The 20,607-nt window shown below is 46.1% G+C and overlaps 1 pseudogene; it reads left to right on the forward strand.

Moving 5' to 3' along the window:
• Positions 1-19,079, forward strand: part of LOC124025731 — a 73,239-nt pseudogene extending 54,160 nt beyond the window's left edge.
• Positions 19,080-20,607: the final 1,528 nt, after the last annotated feature.

Consider the following 20,607-nt stretch of genomic DNA (forward strand, 5'->3'; position numbering starts at 1 on the left):
AGTAATGATATCACCAGTTATATAAGTGGTACATACCTGAGTCTGTGGGGAAGTAATGATATCACCAGTTATATAAGTGGTACATACCTGAGTCTGTGTCTGTGGGGAAGTAATGATATCACCAGTTATATAAGTGGTACATACCTGAGTCTGTGGGGAAGTAATGATATCACCAGTTATATAAGTGGTACATACCTGAGTCTGTGTGGGAAGTAATGATATCACCAGTTATATAAGTGGTACATACCTAAGTCTGTGTGTCTGTGGGGAAGTAATGATATCACCAGTTATATAAGTGGTACATACCTGAGTCTGTGTGGAAGTAATGATATCACCAGTTATATAAGTGGTACATACCTGAGTCTGTGTGGAAGTAATGATATCACCAGTTATATAAGTGGTACATACCTGAGTCTGTGGGGAAGTAATGATATCACCAGTTATATAAGTGGTACATACCTGAGTCTGTGGGGAAGTAATGATATCACCAGTTATATAAGTGGTACATACCTGAGTCTGTGTGGAAGTAATGATATCACCAGTTATATAAGTGGTACATACCTGAGTCTGTGTGGAAGTAATGATATCACCAGTTATATAAGTGGTACATACCTGAGTCTGTGTGGAAGTAATGATATCACCAGTTATATAAGTGGTACATACCTGAGTCTGTGTGGAAGTAATGATATCACCAGTTATATAAGTGGTACATACCTGAGTCTGTGTGGAAGTAATTATATCACCAGTTATATAAGTGGTACATACCTGAGTCTGTGTGGAAGTAATGATATCACCAGTTATATAAGTGGTACATACCTGAGTCTGTGTCTGTGGGGAAGTAATGATATCACCAGTTATATAAGTGGTACATACCTGAGTCTGTGGGGAAGTAATGATATCACCAGTTATATAAGTGGTACATACCTGAGTCTGAGGGGAAGTAATGATATCACCAGTTATATAAGTGGTACATACCTGAGTCTGTGGGGAAGTAATGATATCACCAGTTATATAAGTGGTACATACCTGAGTCTGTGGGGAAGTAATGATATCACCAGTTATATAAGTGGTACATACCTGAGTCTGTGGGGAAGTAATGATATCACCAGTTATATAAGTGGTACATACCCGAGTCTGTGTGGAAGTATTGATATCACCAGTTATATAAGTGGTACATACCTGAGTCTGTGGGGAAGTAATGATATCACCAGTTATATAAGTGGTACATATCTGAGTCTGTGGGGAAGTAATGATATCACCAGTTATATAAGTGGTACATACCTGAGTCTGTGTCTGTGTGGAAGTAATGATATCACCAGTTATATAAGTGGTACATACCTGAGTCTGTGTGGAAGTAATGATATCACCAGTTATATAAGTGGTACATACCTGAGTCTGTGTGGAAGTAATGATATCACCAGTTATATAAGTGGTACATACCTGAGTCTGTGTGGAAGTAATGATATCACCAGTTATATAAGTGGTACATACCTGAGTCTGTGGGGAAGTAATGATATCACCAGTTATATAAGTGGTACATACCTGAGTCTGTGTCTGTGGGGAAGTAATGATATCACCAGTTATATAAGTGGTACATACCTGAGTCTGTGGGGAAGTAATGATATCACCAGTTATATAAGTGGTACATACCTGAGTCTGTGTGGAAGTAATGATATCACCAGTTATATAAGTGGTACATACCTAAGTCTGTGTGTCTGTGGGGAAGTAATGATATCACCAGTTATATAAGTGGTACATACCTGAGTCTGTGTGGAAGTAATGATATCACCAGTTATATAAGTGGTACATACCTGAGTCTGTGTGGAAGTAATGATATCACCAGTTATATAAGTGGTACATACCTGAGTCTGTGTGGAAGTAATGATATCACCAGTTATATAAGTGGTACATACCTGAGTCTGTGGGGGAAGTAATGATATCACCAGTTATATAATTGGTACATACCTGAGTCTGTGTGGAAGTAATGATATCACCAGTTATATAAGTGGTACATACCTGAGTCTGTGTGGAAGTAATGATATCACCAGTTATATAAGTGGTACATATCTGAGTCTGTGTGGAAGTAATGATATCACCAGTTATATAAGTGGAACATACCTGAGTCTGTGTGTCTGTGGGGAAGTAATGATATCACCAGTTATATAAGTGGTACATACCTGAGTCTGTGTCTGTAGGGAAGTAATGATATCACCAGTTATATAAGTGGAACATACCTGAGTCTGTGTGGAAGTAATGATATCACCAGTTATATAAGTGGTACATACCTGAGTCTGTGGGGAAGTAATGATATCACCAGTTATATAAGTGGAACATACCTGAGTCTGTGTCTGTAGGGAAGTAATGATATCACCAGTTATATAAGTGGTACATACCTGAGTCTGAGGGGAAGTAATGATATCACCAGTTATATAAGTGGTACATACCTGAGTCTGTGGGGAAGTAATGATATCACCAGTTATATAAGTGGTACATACCTGAGTCTGAGGGGAAGTAATGATATCACCAGTTATATAAGTGGTACATACCTGAGTCTGTGGGGAAGTAATGATATCACCAGTTATATAAGTGGTACATACCTGAGTCTGAGGGGAAGTAATGATATCACCAGTTATATAAGTGGTACATACCTGAGTCTGTGTGTCTGTGTGGAAGTAATGATATCACCAGTTATATAAGTGGTACATACCTGAGTCTGTGGGGAAGTAATGATATCACCAGTTATATAAGTGGTACATACCTGAGTCTGTGGGGAAGTAATGATATCACCAGTTATATAAGTGGTACATACCTGAGTCTGTGGGGAAGTAATGATATCACCAGTTATATAAGTGGTACATACCTGAGTCTGAGGGGAAGTAATGATATCACCAGTTATATAAGTGGTACATACCTGAGTCTGAGGGGAAGTAATGATATCACCAGTTATATAAGTGGTACATACCTGAGTCTGTGGGGAAGTAATGATATCACCAGTTATATAAGTGGTACATACCTGAGTCTGTGGGGAAGTAATGATATCACCAGTTATATAAGTGGAACATACCTGAGTCTGTGTCTGTGGGGAAGTAATGATATCACCAGTTATATAAGTGGTACATACCTGAGTCTGTGTGGAAGTAATGATATCACCAGTTATATAAGTGGAACATACCTGAGTCTGACCTGACCCACATGAATTATGGGAAATCATCATCTCCTCTCTCTGTGTGTGTGTGTGTGTGTGTGTGTGTGTGTGTGTGTGTGTGTGTGTGTGTGTGTGTGTGTGTGTGTGTGTGTGTGTGTGTGTGTGTGTGTGTGTGTGTGTGTGTGTGTGTGTGTGTGTGTGTGTGTGTGTAGGAACACACGCTTGTGGGTGCAGACACCTCTCAGGACATCCAGCTCTTTGGGATTGGTATCCAGTCAGAACACTGTGTGTTGGAGATCAGCCCAGATGGGGGGGAGGTCACCCTCACCCCTATAGAGAATGCCAGGTGAGCTAACACGCACACACACACACACACACACACACACACACACACACACACACACACACACACACACACACACACACACACACACACACACACACACACCATGCACACATGCACACACTGTATGCACATACACACAGTACACATACACACACAGTACACATACACACACAGTACACACACACAGTACACACACACAGTATGCACACACACAGTACACACACACACAGTACGCACACACACACACAGTACACACACACACAGTACATACACACACAGTACACACACACACAGTACACACACACACAGTACACACACACACACAGTACACACACACACAGTACACACACACACACAGTACACACACACACAGTACACACACACACAGTACACACACACACAGTACACACACACACAGTACACACACACACAGTACACACACACACAGTACACACACACAGTACACACACACAGTACACACACACACAGTACACACACATGGATGAGTGAACTGGACCTGACTGGAGTTTCTCATGACCTCATAGCTGAGGTATTTCTGATCTCAACCTCCTGCTTTGATATCAAACATCCCCCCCCTCCCTGCATCCCTCCCTCCCTTCATCCCTCCCTCTCTCTCTCCCTCCCTCCTTGCCTGCCTGCCTGCCCTCCCTCCCTGCATCCCTCCCTCCCTTCATCCCTCCCTCCCTTCATCCCTCCCTCTCTCTCTCCCTCCCTCCTTGCCTGCCTGCCTGCCCTCCCTCCCTGCATCCCTCCCTCCCTTCATCCCTCCCTTCATCCCTCCCCTCTCTCTCCCTCCCTCCCTCCCTGCATCCCTCCCTCCCTTCATCCCTCCCTCCCTCTCTGCATCCCTCCCTTCATCCCTGCATCCCTCCCTCCCTTCATCCCTGCCTGCATCCCTCCCTCCCTCCCTGCATCCCTCCCTCCCTCCCTGCATCCCTCCCTCCCTTCATCCCTCCCTCTCTCCCTCCCTCCCTCCTTGCCTGCCTGCCTGCCTCTCCCCCACCACCCGTCCCAGTAAAGGCTATCTATGAAATATGAGGATATCTCATTGATAGTCTTTACTGTTGGTGGGTGATATGAGGATATCTCATTGATAATCTTTACTGTTGGTGGGTGATATGAGGATATCTCATTGATAGTCTTTACTGTTGGTGGGTGATATGAGGATATCTCATTGATAATCTTTACTGTTGGTGGGTGATATGAGGATATCTCATTGATAATCTTTACTGTTGGTGGGTGATATGAGGATATCTCATTGATAGTCTTTACTGTTGGTGGGTGATATGAGGATATCTCATTGATAGTCTTTACTGTTGGTGGGTGATATGAGGATATCTCATTGATAGTCTTTACTGTTGGTGGGTGATATGAGGATATCTCATTGATAGTCTTTACTGTTGGTGGGTGATATGATGATATCTCATTGATAGTCTTTACTGTTGGTGGGTGATATGAGGATATCTCATTGATAGTCTTTACTGTTGGTGGGTGATATGAGGATATTACATTTACATTTACATTTAAGTCATTTAGCAGACGCTCTTATCCAGAGCGACTTACAAATTGGTGCATTCACCTTATGACATCCAGTGGGACAGTCACTTAACAATAGTGCATCTAAAACTTAGGGGGGGGTGGGGTGAGAGGGATTACTTAACCTATCCACAGGATATCTCATTGATAGTCTTTACTGTTGGTGGGTGATATGAGGATATCTCATTGGTAGTCTTTACTGTTGGTGGGTGATATGAGGATATCTCATTGATAATCTTTACTGTTGGTGGGTGATATGAGGATATCTCATTGATAGTCTTTACTGTTGGTGGGTGATATGAGGATATCTCATTGATAGTCTTTACTGTTGGTGGGTGATATGATGATATCTCATTGATAGTCTTTACTGTTGGTGGGTGATATGAGGATATCTCATTGATAGTCTTTACTGTTGGTGGGTGATATGAGGATATTACATTTACATTTACATTTAAGTCATTTAGCAGACGCTCTTATCCAGAGCGACTTACAAATTGGTGCATTCACCTTATGACATCCAGTGGGACAGTCACTTAACAATAGTGCATCTAAAACTTAGGGGGGGGTGGGGTGAGAGGGATTACTTAACCTATCCACAGGATATCTCATTGATAGTCTTTACTGTTGGTGGGTGATATGAGGATATCTCATTGATAGTCTTTACTGTTGGTGGGTGATATGAGGATATCTCATTGGTAGTCTTTACTGTTGGTGGGTGATATGAGGATATCTCATTGATAATCTTTACTGTTGGTGGGTGATATGAGGATATCTCATTGGTAGTCTTTACTGTTGGTGGGTGATATGATGATATTTGATGTGCTGTATTACTCTCTGTGTGGAAGAAGGAGGTACAGCAGGATGGGATGTCTACTGTCCCACAACACACCTCAATATGACATCATCAGACTGTATTGCTCTGCTCCAACAGAACCTGTGTGAATGGAACCATGACTGAGTCCTTGGTCCACCTGTGGCATGGAGACCGCATATTGTGGGGCAACAACCACTTCTTCAGGTGAGGAGTTTCTCTACAGAACATCTACTGGACAAAGTTAACTAGAGATTTTCCAGAATTCCTGGTTGTAAATATTCCCCAAAACATCCAGAACCCTCCAATCAGGATTTCTGGAAAAGCTGCAAATTTTTGGGAATGTTACATCCGTTAGCTGCCAGGTGCTGTAGAAGCAGGAACTGAGTCTACATCCTGTGTGCTGTAGAAGCAGGAAGTGAGTCTACATCCTGTGTGCTGTAGAAGCAGGAACTGAGTGTACATCCTGTGTGCTGTAGAAGCAGGAACTGAGTCTACATCCTGTGTGCTGTAGAAGCAGGAAGTGAGTCTACATCCTGTGTGCTGTAGAAGCAGGAAGTGAGTCTACATCCTGTGTGCTGTAGAAGCAGGAAGTGAGTCTACATCCTGTGTGCTGTAGAAGCAGGAACTGAGTCTACATCCTGTGTGCTGTAGAAGCAGGAACTGAGTCTACATCCTGTGTGCTGTAGAAGCAGGAACTGAGTCTACATCCTGTGTGCTGTAGAAACAGGAACTGAGTCTACATCCTGTGTGCTGTAGAAGCAGGAAGTGAGTCTACATCCTGTGTGCTGTAGAAGCAGGAAGTGAGTCTACATCCTGTGTGCTGTAGAAGCAGGAACTGAGTCTACATCCTGTGTGCTGTAGAAACAGGAAGTGAGTGTACATCCTGAGTGCTGTAGAAACAGGAAGTGAGTGTACATCCTGTGTGCTGTAGAAACAGGAAGTGAGTGTACATCCTGAGTGCTGTAGAAACAGGAAGTGAGTGTACATCCTGTGTGCTGTAGAAACAGGAAGTGAGTGTACATCCTGTGTGCTGTAGAAACAGGAACTGAGTGTACATCCTGTGTGCTGTAGAAACAGGAACTGAGTGTACATCCTGTGTGCTGTAGAAACAGGAACTGAGTCTACATCCTGTGTGCTGTAGAAAGCAGGAAGTGAGTGTACATCCTGTGTGCTGTAGAAACAGGAACTGAGTGTACCTCCTGTGTGCTGTAGAAACAGGAACTGAGTACATCCTGTGTGCTGTAGAAACAGGAACTGAGTGTACATCCTGTGTGCTGTAGAAACAGGAACTGAGTGTACATCCTGTGTGCTGTAGAAACAGGAACTGAGTCTACATCCTGTGTGCTGTAGAAAGCAGGAAGTGAGTGTACATCCTGTGTGCTGTAGAAACAGGAAGTGAGTGTACATCCTGTGTGCTGTAGAAACAGGAACTGAGTGTACATCCTGTGTGCTGTAGAAACAGGAACTGAGTGTACATCCTGTGTGCTGTAGAAACAGGAACTGAGTGTACATCCTGTGTGCTGTAGAAACAGGAACTGAGTGTACATCCTGTGTGCTGTAGGATAAACCTGCCTGGGAGGAAGCGGCGTGAGCGTCTGAAGGAGCTGGAGAGGGAACGGGCGTCCCCCAGGGAGAGCTATGTAGAGGTAGACGTAGAGACAGACAGCGAGGCCTCCTCAGAACAGGACTACAGCTATGAGTTCGCCCAGACGGAGGTCATGATGAAGACCCTGGGAAACAACGGTATGTATGATGACTTCTGGAACAAATTACAATCATTTTGCTAAACTGGGTTTTTCAGAAATCCCATTTGAAAGATTTACAGATGTCCTTATTCCCTCCTGATTCCGGTAAACCTTCCAACCGGGATTTCTAGAAAACGCAGGATTTTGAGGGAAGTACCTGGAATTTTTCCACACTATATTGAACGATATACAGTGTTGCATTCGCACTGCAGGTATAAACTGCCTCAGTCCCTGAAAGAGCTCCGTGGCCTCTCCTCCTCAACCCCGACACCAGAGGTTTCATTTAGAGACACTTGACCTGCGATGGAGGACACCAGTCCCCCTCAAGGGGAACTGAGACACATCTGTCCTCGCCTCCCCTTTCCCTGTGATGCAACCGTTATGTCACACACAAGCTGTGTTGTGTGTGTGTGTGTGTGTGTGTGTGTGTGTGTGTGTGTGTGTGTGTGTGTGTGTGTGTGTGTGTGTGTGTGTGTGTGTGTGTGTGTGTGTGTGTGTGTGTGTGTGTGTGTGTGTGTGTGTGTGTGTGTGATGCCCCTGTCCTGTTCACATGAGGTGGGATGACCTGCAGCCTTGCATCTGCTGTGTGGGAGAGGCTGCCATCCCACCTATTACACACTACACACACACATACCACTACACACACACACACCAGTACACTACACACACACCAGTACACTACACACACCATTACACTACACACACACCAGTACACTACACACACCACTACACTACACACATACCACTACACACACACATACCACTACACACACACACATACCACTACACACACACACACACCAGTACACTACACACACACACACACATACCACTACACACACACACACCAGTACACTACACACACACCAGTACACTACACACACCACTACACTACACACACACCACTACACTCACACACACACCACTACCCTACACACACCACTACACACACACACACCAGTACACTACACACACACCAGTGCACTACACACACCACTACACTACACACACACACACCACTACACTACACACACACCACTACCCTACACACACCACTACACACACACACACCAGTACACTACACACACACCAGTGCACTACACTACACACACATCACTATACTACACACAAACCACTACACTACACTACACACTACACACACCACTACACACACCCACCATCCACACACACCACTACACTAAACTCACCACTACACTCACACCTAGTACAGACCATCGGATACAGACCACCTGATACAGACCATCTAGTACAGACCATCGGATACAGACCATCTGGTACAGACCATCTGATACAGACCATCTGATACAGACCATCTGGTACAGACCATCGGATACAGACCATCGGATACAGACCATCTGATACAGACCATCTGATACAGACCATCTAGTACAGACCATCTGGTACAGGCCATCTGATACAGACCATCTGGTACAGACCATCTAGTACAGACCATCTGGTACAGGCCATCTGATACAGACCATCTGGTACAGACCATCTGATACAGACCTGATACAGACCATCTGGTACAGACCATCTGATACAGACCATCTGGTACAGACCATCTGATACAGACCATCTGGTACAGACCATCTGGTACAGACCATCTGATACAGAACGTGGTCTAGGTGATAGAGAAGCACTATGTTTAACAGTATGGTATCTCTCCTATAGATCAGAACGTGGTCTAGGTGTTAGAGAAGCAGTATGTTTAACAGTATGGTATCTCTCCTATAGATCAGAACGTGGTCTAGGTGTTAGAGAAGCACTATGTTTAACAGTATGGTATCTCCTATAGATCAGAACGTGGTCTAGGTGTTAGAGAAGCAGTATGTTTAACAGTATGGTATCTCTCCTATAGATCAGAACATGGTCTAGGTGTTAGAGAAGCAGTATGTTTAACAGTATGGTATCTCTCCTATAGATCAGAACGTGGTCTAGGTGTTAGAGAAGCAGTATGTTTAACAGTATGGTATCTCTCCTGTAGATCCCATGCAGAATGTGGTCCAGGTTTTAGAGAAGCAGTATGTTTAACAGTATGGTATCTCTCCTATAGATCAGAACGTGGTCTAGGTGTTAGAGAAGCAGTATGTTTAACAGTATGGTATCTCTCCTATAGATCAGAACGTGGTCTAGGTGTTAGAGAAGCAGTATGTTTAACAGTATGGTATCTCTCCTATAGATCAGAACGTGGTCTAGGTGTTAGAGAAACAGTATGTTTAACAGTATGGTATCTCTCCTATAGATCCCATGCAGAATGTGGTCCAGGTTTTAGAGAAGCAGTACCTGGAGGAGAAACGCACAGCGCTGGAGGAACAGAGGATGATGTATGAGAGAGAGCTGGAGTCACTACGGCAACAGCTGTCTCCTGAGAGGACCAATCAGCATCAGCGATCCAGCAGCGATCGCCTCACCTTCCCCACACACACACCATCACACCACAGCAAGATACGCCCCTGGACTGAGGAGAGGTGAAGGGAATATATACACACACACACACACACACACACACACACACACACACACACACACACCATCATACCACAGCAAGATACGCCCCTGGACTGAGGAGAGGTGAAGGGAATATATACACACACACACACACCATCACACCATCATACCACAGCAAGATACGCCCCTGGACTGAGGAGAGGTGAAGGGAATATACACACACACACACACACACACACACACACACACACACACACACACACACACACACACACACACACACACACACACACACACACACACACACACACACACACACACACACACACACACACACCATCATACCACAGCAAGATACGCCCCTGGACTGAGGAGAGGTGAAGGGAATATACACACACACACACACACACACACACACACACACACACACACCATCATACCACAGCAAGATACGCCCCTGGACTGAGGAGAGGTGAAGGGAATATACACACACACACACACACACACACACACACACACACACACACACACACACACACACACACACACACACACACACACACACACACACACACACACACACCATCATACCACAGCAAGATACGCCCCTGGACTGAGGAGAGGTGAAGGGAATATATACACACACACACACACACACACACACACACACACACACACACACACACACACACACACACACACACACACACACACACACACACACACACACACACACACACACACACACACACACACACACACACACACCATCATACCACAGCAAGATACGCCCCTGGACTGAGGAGAGGTGAAGGGAATATATACACACACACACAAACACACACCATCATACCACAGCAAGATACGCCCCTGGACTGAGGAGAGGTGAAGGGAATATATACACACACACAAACACACACCATCATACCACAGCAAGATACGCCCTGGACTGAGGAGAGGTGAAGGGAATACGCACACGCACACACACACACACACACACACACACACACACACACACACACACACACACACACACACACACACACACACACACACACACACACACACACACACACACACACACACACACACGCTACGGCTTTGGATGCAAGAACAATGAAGTTGTAACCAACCTGTTTGATCACAGTCACACGTGTGAACGGTCTCTGTGTGTGTGTGTGTGTGTGTGTGTGTGTGTGTGTGTGTGTGTGTGTGTGTGTGTGTGTGTGTGTGTGTGTGTGTGTGTGTGTGTGTGTGTGTGTGTGTGTGTGTGTGTGTGTGTGTGTGTGTGTGTGTGTGTGTCAGGGACGAGCTGTTTCGTCAGAGTCTGTCCAGGCTGAGGGAGCAGGTTGTCAAGGCCAACACCCTGGTGAGAGAGGCCAACTTCCTGGCAACGGAGATGAACAAACTGACTGACTACCAGGTCACCCTCCAGATCCCTGCAGCTAACCTCAGTGCCAACCGCAAGGTGACCAACCTCTGCATACACACACACACACACACACATGTTTTCAGTGATGTGTCATGTTTTGTACAATGAGAGAAAAGCTGAAGGAACGGTCTGATTGTGTTGTATCATTAATATGATAACTTGTACACAGAAATAGTGTCATTTGTATAACTTTGTTCAGTACATGACATCACGTTGAGAGTCGCTGTGTCTTGGTTCAGCGTGGAGCCATAGTGAGTGAACCAGCCATCCTGGTGAGGTGGAAAGGGAAGGGGACACAGGTCTGGACCATCGACAAGCTGGACAACAAACTAGTGGACATGAGAGACCACTACAGAGACTGGAAGGAGGGAGCTGAGGACACGGTGAGAGGAAGGGGAGAGGAGGGGAGGAGAGGGAGGGATGATGAGAGGGGAGGGGAGGGGAGGGGAGAGAGGGATGATGAGAGGGGGAGATAGAGAGGAGGGGAGGGGAGTGAGGCATGGTGAGGGGAGGAGAGAGAGGGATAAAGGGGAGGAGAGAGGGGATGATGAGAGGGGGTGGAGGGGAGGGAGAGAGGGATGATGAGAGGGGGAGATAGAGAGGAGGGGAGGGGAGAGAGGGATGGTGAGGGGGGATAGAGGGGAGGAGAGAGAGGGATAAAGGGGAGGAGAGAGGGGGATGATGAGAGGGGGGAAGGAGGGGAGGAGTCAGAGGGATGATGAGAGGGGAGGGGGTGGAGGGGAGGGTTCGATGGGATCATGTTCCGAGGGGAGACACTGCTGGAAGTGATTGTGGGAGGGGAAAGTATTCTTTGTCAGTGATGAAGATGATAATTGGATGATGGGGAAGTTTTCAGGTGTGTGTTTGTATCATGTCTCTCTGATCAGCATAACAAGCTGAACAACCACAAGCAGCACAGTGAGTCCTTCTATGAAGCTCAGGAGAACCACAACCTGATAGGAGTGGCCAACGTCTTTCTGGAGTGTCTGTTCCACGATATCAGACTACAGTACGCTGTTCCTATCATCAGCCAGCAGGGGGAGGTGAGAGAACAACACACACCTACACAGTACGCTGTTCCTATCATCAGCCAGCAGGGGGAGGTGAGAGAACAACACACACACACAGTACGCTGTTCCTATCATCAGCCAGCAGGGGGAGGTGAGAGAACAACACACACACACAGTACGCTGTTCCTATCATCAGCCAGCAGGGGAGGTGAGAGAACAACACACACCTACACAACAGAATTTCTACACATACATACACACACATCTCATTTAAGGAGGTTTAGTAATGATTAACGATGGTAGTGATACATCGGGGTTGAGCTGTTATCAACTTCATGGTAGTACTTCATGGTAGTACTTCAGGTCCTTGCTGGGTGGCAGGTAGCATAGCGTTGGGTTTCCCAAACTGGGTCCTGGGGCCCCCACTGGGTACACCTTCTGGTTTTACCCTAGCACTACACAGCTGATTCATAGTCGGATGATGAGTTGGTTATTTGTATCAGCTGTGAAGTGCCAGAGGGCAGGACTGAGTTTGGGAAACTCTGGCTTAATGGTGAAGATCGTTGGGCAAGTAACCGAAAGGTCGCTGGTTCGAATCCCCGACCTGACTAGGGTGAAAAATCTGTCAATGTGCTGTTGAGCAAGACACTCAACCCTAATTGCTCCTGTGTCTGATCACATGCTTCTACCAGGATATTGAAATGGCTTCTGGGGGACTCTTTGTACTTGCGTTAATCTGTCTGTACTCTGCACCTGTTTCGGTCTGTACTGAGGTGTGATGATGTTCTGGGTCTGTTCCCTGGCAGGCTCACGTAGAGCTGATGTGTGTTGATGTGCTGGGTCTGTACCCCTGGTGTGTGACAGGTAGCCGGCAGGCTCCACGTAGAGCTGAGGTGTGTTGATGTTCTGGGTCTGTACCCTGGCAGGCTCCACGTAGAGCTGAGGTGTGTTGATGTTCTGGGTCTGTACCCTGGCAGGCTCCACGTAGAGCTGAGGTGTGTTGATGTTCTGGGTCTGTACCCCTGGCAGGCTCCACGTAGAGCTGAGGTGTGTTGATGTTCTGGGTCTGTACCCCTGGCAGGCTCCACGTAGAGCTGAGGTGTGTTGATGTTCTGGGTCTGTACCCCTGGCAGGCTCCACGTAGAGCTGAGGTGTGTTGATGTTCTGGGTCTGTACCCCTGGCAGGCTCCACGTAGAGCTGAGGTGTGTTGCGTGAAACTGAAAGCGCGAACCACTGCTTTTAATCAGGGCAAGGTGTCTGGCAACATGACTGAATACAAACAGTGCAGCTATTCCCTCCGTAAGGCTATCAAACAAGCTAAGCGTCAGTACAGAGACAAAGTGGAATCTCAATTCAATGGCTCAGACACAAGAGGCATGTGGCAGGGTCTACAGTCAATCACGGACTACAGGAAGAAATCCAGCCCAGTCACGGACCAGGATGTCTTGCTCCCAGGCAGACTAAATAACTTTTTTTGCCCGCTTTGAGGACAATACAGTGCCACTGACACGGCCTGCAACGGAAACATGCGGTCTCTCCTTCACTGCAGCCGAGGTGAGTAAGACATTTAAACGTGTTAACCCTCGCAAGGCTGCAGGCCCAGACGGCATCCCCAGCCGCGCCCTCAGAGCATGCGCAGACCAGCTGGCCGGTGTGTTTACGGACATATTCAATCAATCCCTATACCAGTCTGCTGTTCCCACATGCTTCAAGAGGGCCACCATTGTTCCTGTTCCCAAGAAAGCTAAGGTAACTGAGCTAAACGACTACCGCCCCGTAGCACTCACTTCCGTCATCATGAAGTGCTTTGAGAGACTAGTCAAGGACCATATCACCTCCACCCTACCTGACACCCTAGACCCACTCCAATTTGCTTACCGCCCAAATAGGTCCACAGACGATGCAATCTCAACCACACTGCACACTGCCCTAACCCACCTGGACAAGAGGAATACCTATGTGAGAATGCTGTTCATCGACTACAGCTCGGCATTCAACACCATAGTACCCTCCAAGCTCGTCATCAAGCTCGAGACCCTGGGTCTCGACCCCGCCCTGTGCAACTGGGTACTGGACTTCCTGACGGGCCGCCCCAGGTGGTGAGGGTAGGTAACAACATCTCCTCCCCGCTGATCCTCAACACGGGGGCCCCACAAGGGTGCGTTCTGAGCCCTCTCCTGTACTCCCTGTTCACCACGACTGCGTGGCCACGCACGCCTCCAACTCAATCATCAAGTTTGCGGACGACACAACAGTGGTAGGCTTGATTACCAACAACGACGAGACGGCCTACAGGGAGGAGGTGAGGGCCCTCGGAGTGTGGTGTCAGGAAAATAACCTCACACTCAACGTCAACAAAACTAAGGAGATGATTGTGGACTTCAGGAAACAGCAGAGGGAACACCCCTATCCACATCGATGGAACAGTAGTGGAGAGGGTAGCTAGTTTTAAGTTCCTCGGCATACACATCACAGACAAACTGAATTGGTCCACTCACACTGACAGCGTCGTGAAGAAGGCGCAGCAGCGCCTATTCAACCTCAGGAGGCTGAAGAAATTCGGCTTGTCACCAAAAGCACTCACAAACTTCTACAGATGCACAATCGAGAGCATCCTGGCGGGCTGTATCACCGCCTGGTACGGCAACTGCTCCGCCCTCAACCGTAAGGCTCTCCAGAGGGTAGTGAGGACTGCACAACGCATCACCGGGGCAAACTACCTGCCCTCCAGGACACCTACACCACCCGTTGTTACAGGAAGGCCATAAAGATCATCAAGGACATCAACCACCCGAACCACTGCCTGTTCACCCCGCTATCATCCAGAAGGCGAGGTCAGTACAGGTGCATCAAAGCTGGGACCGAGAGACTGAAAAACAGCTTCTATCTCAAGGCCATCAGACTGTTAAACAGCCGCCACTAACATTGAGTGGCTGCTGCCAACACACTGTCATTGACACTGACCCAACTCCAGCCATTTTAATAATGGGAATTGATGGGAAATGATGTAAATATATCACTAGCCACTTTAAACAATGCTACCTTATATAATGTTACTTACCCTACATTATTCATCTCATATGCATATGTATATACTGTACTCTACATCATCGACTGCATCCTTATGTAACACATGTATCACTAGCCACTTTAACTATGCCACTTTGTTTACTTTGTCTACACACTCATCCCATATGTATATACTGTACTCGATACCATCTACTGTATGCTGCTCTGTACCATCACTCATTCATATATCCTTATGTACATGTTCCTTATCCCCTTACACTGTGTATAAGACAGTAGTTTTGGAATTGTTAGTTAGATTACTTGTTGGTTATCACTGCATTGTCGGAACTAGAAGCACAAGCATTTCGCTACACTCGCATTAACATCTGCTAACCATGTGTATGTGACAAATAAAATTTGATTTGATTTGATTTTTGATTTTGATTTTTGATGTTCTGGGTCTGTACCCCTGGCAGGCTCCACGTAGAGCTGAGCTGTGTTGATGTTCTGGGTCTGTACCCCTGGCAGGCTCCACGTAGAGCTGAGGTGTGTTGATGTTCTGGGTCTGTACCCCTGGCAGGCTCCACGTAGAGCTGAGGTGTGTTGATGTTCTGGGTCTGTTCCCCTGGTGTGTGACAGGTAGCCGGCAGGCTCCACGTAGAGCTGAGGTGTGATGATGTTCTGGGTCTGTACCCCTGGCAGGCTCCACGTAGAGCTGAGGTGTGTTGATGTTCTGGGTCTGTACCCCCTGGTGTGTGACAGGTAGCCGGCAGGCTCCACGTAGAGCTGAGGTGTGTTGATGTGCTGGGTCTGTACCCCCTGGCAGGCTCCACGTAGAGCTGAGGTGTGTTGATGTGCTGGGTCTGTACCCCTGGCAGGCTCCTCGTAGAGCTGAGGTGTGATGATGTGCTGGGTCTGTTCCCCTGGCAGGCTCCACGTAGAGCTGAGGTGTGTTGATGTGCTGGGTCTGTACCCCTGGCAGGCTCCACGTAGAGCTGAGGTGTGTTGATGTGCTGGGTCTGTACCCCTGGCAGGCTCCACGTAGAGCTGAGGTGTGATGATGTTCTGGGTCTGTACCCCTGGTGTGTGACAGGTAGCCGGCAGGCTCCACGTAGAGCTGAGGTGTGTTGATGTTCTGGGTCTGTACCCTGGCAGGCTCCACGTAGAGCTGAGGTGTGTTGATGTTCTGGGTCTGTACCCCTGGCAGGCTCCACGTAGAGCTGAGGTGTGTTGATGTTCTGGGTCTGTACCCCTGGCAGGCTCCACGTAGAGCTGAGTGAGGTGTGTTGATGTTCTGGGTCTGTACCCCTGGCAGGCTCCACGTAGAGCTGAGGTGTGTTGATGTTCTGGGTCTGTACCCCCTGGTGTGTGACAGGTAGCCGGCAGGCTCCACGTAGAGCTGAGGTGTGTTGATGTTCTGGGTCTGTACCCCCTGGTGTGTGACAGGTAGCCGGCAGGCTCCACGTAGAGCTGATGCGTGTCAGTGGGGCGGTGCCGGACCGGCTGGAGGGCGGAGATGACTCGTCAGAGAACTCCAGTGAGAGCAGCATCTACGATGTGATGGACACTCAGGGAGAGATGGTCCACATGGCCAGGAAACTCACCTGCAGGGTACGTCTCATACACTACTACTGTCTGTCTGGTCCTGGAGGGTTGCTGCCGTCTCCTGCCATTGTGCCTTTGGGCAAGGCACCTAACCCTCTGACTGCTCAACGGGCTCCATAGTAGAACTGTCCTCTGTTCTATCTCCTCAGTATATATAACTGTCCTCTGTTCTATCTCCTCAGTATATATAACTGTCCTCTGTTCTATCTCCTCAGTATATAGAACTGTCCTCTGTTCTATCTCCTCAGTATATAGAACTGTCCTCTGTTCTATCTCCTCAGTATATAGAACTGTCCTCTGTTCTATCTCCTCAGTATATATAACTGTCCTCTGTTCTATCTCCTCAGTATATATAACTGTCCTCTGTTCTATCTCCTCAGTATATAGAACTGTCCTCTGTTCTATCTCCTCAGTATATATAACTGTCCTCTGTTCTATCTCCTCAGTATATATAACTGTCCTCTGTTCTATCTCCTCAGTATATAACTGTCCTCTGTTCTATCTCCTCAGTATATATAATATAATAATAATAATATATGCCATTTAGCAGACGCTTTATCCAAAGCGACTTACAGTTATATAACTGTCCTCTGTTCTATCTCCTCAGTATATATAATTCCTCAGTATATATAATTCCTCAGTATATATAATTCCTCAGTATATAGAACTCCTCAGTATATATAACTGTCCTCTGTTCTATCTCCTCAGTATATAGAACTCCTCAGTATATATAATTCCTCAGTATATATAATTCCTCAGTATATATAATTCCTCAGTATATAGAACTCCTCAGTATATATAACTGTCCTCTGTTCTATCTCCTCAGTATATATAACTGTCCTCTGTTCTATCTCCTCAGTATATATAATTCCTCAGTATATATAATTCCTCAGTATATATAATTCCTCAGTATATATAACTGTCCTCTCTGTTCTATCTCCTCAGTATATAGAACTTCTCAGTATATATAATTCCTCAGTATATATAATTCCTCAGTATATATAATTCCTCAGTATATAGAACTCCTCAGTATATAGAACTCCTCAGTATATATAATTCCTCAGTATATAGAACTCCTCAGTATATATAATTCCTCAGTATATATAATTCCTCAGTATATATAATTCCTCAGTATATATAACTGTCCTCAGTATATAGAACTCTTCATTATATTTTGCTGCTCAGTATATAGAACTGTCCTCAGTATATATAATTCCTCAGTATATATATAGCTCTCAGTATGGGTCTGTGTCTTTTGGAGAATTTGGAATTAACAGGAGAACAGTGGATCTGTGTAGATTGGACAATAACGTTGTCTTCTTCGTGGTGTTTTCTACTACAGGTGCGTATCAGGAGGCGACGGCTGCCTCTCAACCTTTCCAATTTCGTCTTCTGCCAGTACACCTTCTGGGAGGCGGAGCCACGGTGGCCCCGCCCCATGGTCAGCCCAGACACGCCAGCCCGCCCGCAGCCCCGACGCCCAGTTCACCGTCCGCTCACCACTGCAAGGTACGGAACGTAGGTTTACAACATTATGGTGACTTTCCTCAACTTCCCAGGTTTCAGAAATCCCCATTAGAGGAATCTGATTTTCTCCTGACTACTTCCTGATTTTCGGGACTCTTCAACTGGGATTTTGGGAAACCAATGAATTTTGGAAAGGATTATTTCACATCATCCTCTGCTGGAGTGTGAGATCTGCTCATCGTTGATGTTTCATATAGTATCTCTCTGTGTGTAGGAGTGTGATCTGCTCATCATAGTATCTCTCTGTGTGTAGGAGTGTGTGATCTGCTCATCGTTGATGTTTCATATAGTATCTCTCTGTGTGTAGTAGTATGTGATCTGCTCATATAGTATCTCTCTGTGTAGGAGTGTGTGATCTGCTCATCATATAGTATCTCTCTGTGTGTAGGAGGATCTGTATCGTTGATCTGCTCATCTGTGTGAGTGTGATCTGCTCATCATATAGTATCTCTGTGTGTAGAGTGTGTGATCTGCTCATCATTGATGTTTCATATAGTATCTCTCTGTGTGTAGGAGTGTGTGATCTGCTCATATAGTATCTCTCTGTGTGTAGGAGTGTGTGATCTGCTCATCTCTGTGTGTGATGATCTGCTCATCATATAGTATCTCTCTGTGTAGGAGTGTGTGATCTGCTCATCGTTGATGTTTCATATAGTATCTCTCTGTGTAGGAGTGTGTGATCTGCTCATCATATAGTATCTCTCTGTGTGTAGGGAGTGTGATCTGCTCAGTATCTCTGTGTGTAGGAGTGTGTGATCTGTTTAAATGTTTAAATGTTTAAATATAGTATCTCTGTGTGTAGGAGTGTGTGATCTGCTCATCATATAGTATCTCTCTGTGTGTAGGAGTGTGTGGCAGTCTGCTCATCGTTGATGTTTCATATAGTATCTCTCTGTGTGTAGGAGTGTGTGATCTGCTCATCGTTGATGTTTCATCTAGTATCTCTCTGTGTGTAGGAGTGTGATCTGCTCATCATATAGTATCTCTCTGTGTGTAGGAGTGTGTGATCTGCTCATCGTTGATGTTTCATATACCATCTCTCTGTGTGTAGGAGTGTGTGATCTGCTCATAGTATCTCTGTGTGTAGGAGTGTGTGATCTGCTCATATAGTATCTCTCTGTGTGTAGGAGTGTGTGATCTGCTCATATAGTATCTCTCTGTGTAGGAGTGTGTGATCTGCTCATCGTTGATGTTTCATATAGTATCTCTCTGTGTGTAGGAGTGTGTGATCTGCTCATATAGTATCTCTCTGTGTGTAGGAGTGTGTGATCTGCTCATCATATAGTATCTCTCTGTGTGTAGGAGTGTGTGATCTGCTCATCGTTGATGTTTCATATAGTATCTCTCTGTGTGTAGGAGTGTGTGATCTGCTCATATAGTATCTCTCTGTGTGTAGGAGTGTGTGATCTGCTCATTGTTGATGTTTCATATAGTATCTCTCTGTGTGTAGGAGTGTGTGATCTGCTCATCGTTGATGTTTCATATAGTATCTCTCTGTGTGTAGGAGTATGTGATCTGCTCATCATATAGTATCTCTCTGTGTGTAGGAGTGTGTGATCTGCTCATCATATAGTATCTCTCTGTGTGTAGGAGTATGTGATCTGCTCATCATATAGTATCTCTCTGTGTGTAGGAGTGTGTGATCTGCTCATCGTTGATGTTTCATATAGTATCTCTCTGTGTGTAGGAGTATGTGATCTGCTCATCATATAGTATCTCTCTGTGTGTAGGAGTGTGTGATCTGCTCATCGTTGATGTTTCATATAGTATCTCTGTGTGTAGGAGTGTGTGATCTGCTCATCATATAGTATCTCTCTGTGTGTAGGAGTGTGTGATCTGCTCATCGTTGATGTTTCATATAGTATCTCTCTGTGTGTAGGAGTGTGTGATCTGCTCATCATATAGTATCTCTCTGTGTGTAGGAGTGTGTGATCTGCTCATCATATA

The sequence above is a fragment of the Oncorhynchus gorbuscha genome, unplaced genomic scaffold (assembly GCF_021184085.1).
Source record: "Oncorhynchus gorbuscha isolate QuinsamMale2020 ecotype Even-year unplaced genomic scaffold, OgorEven_v1.0 Un_scaffold_2395, whole genome shotgun sequence".
NCBI classification, from domain to species: domain Eukaryota; kingdom Metazoa; phylum Chordata; class Actinopteri; order Salmoniformes; family Salmonidae; genus Oncorhynchus; species Oncorhynchus gorbuscha.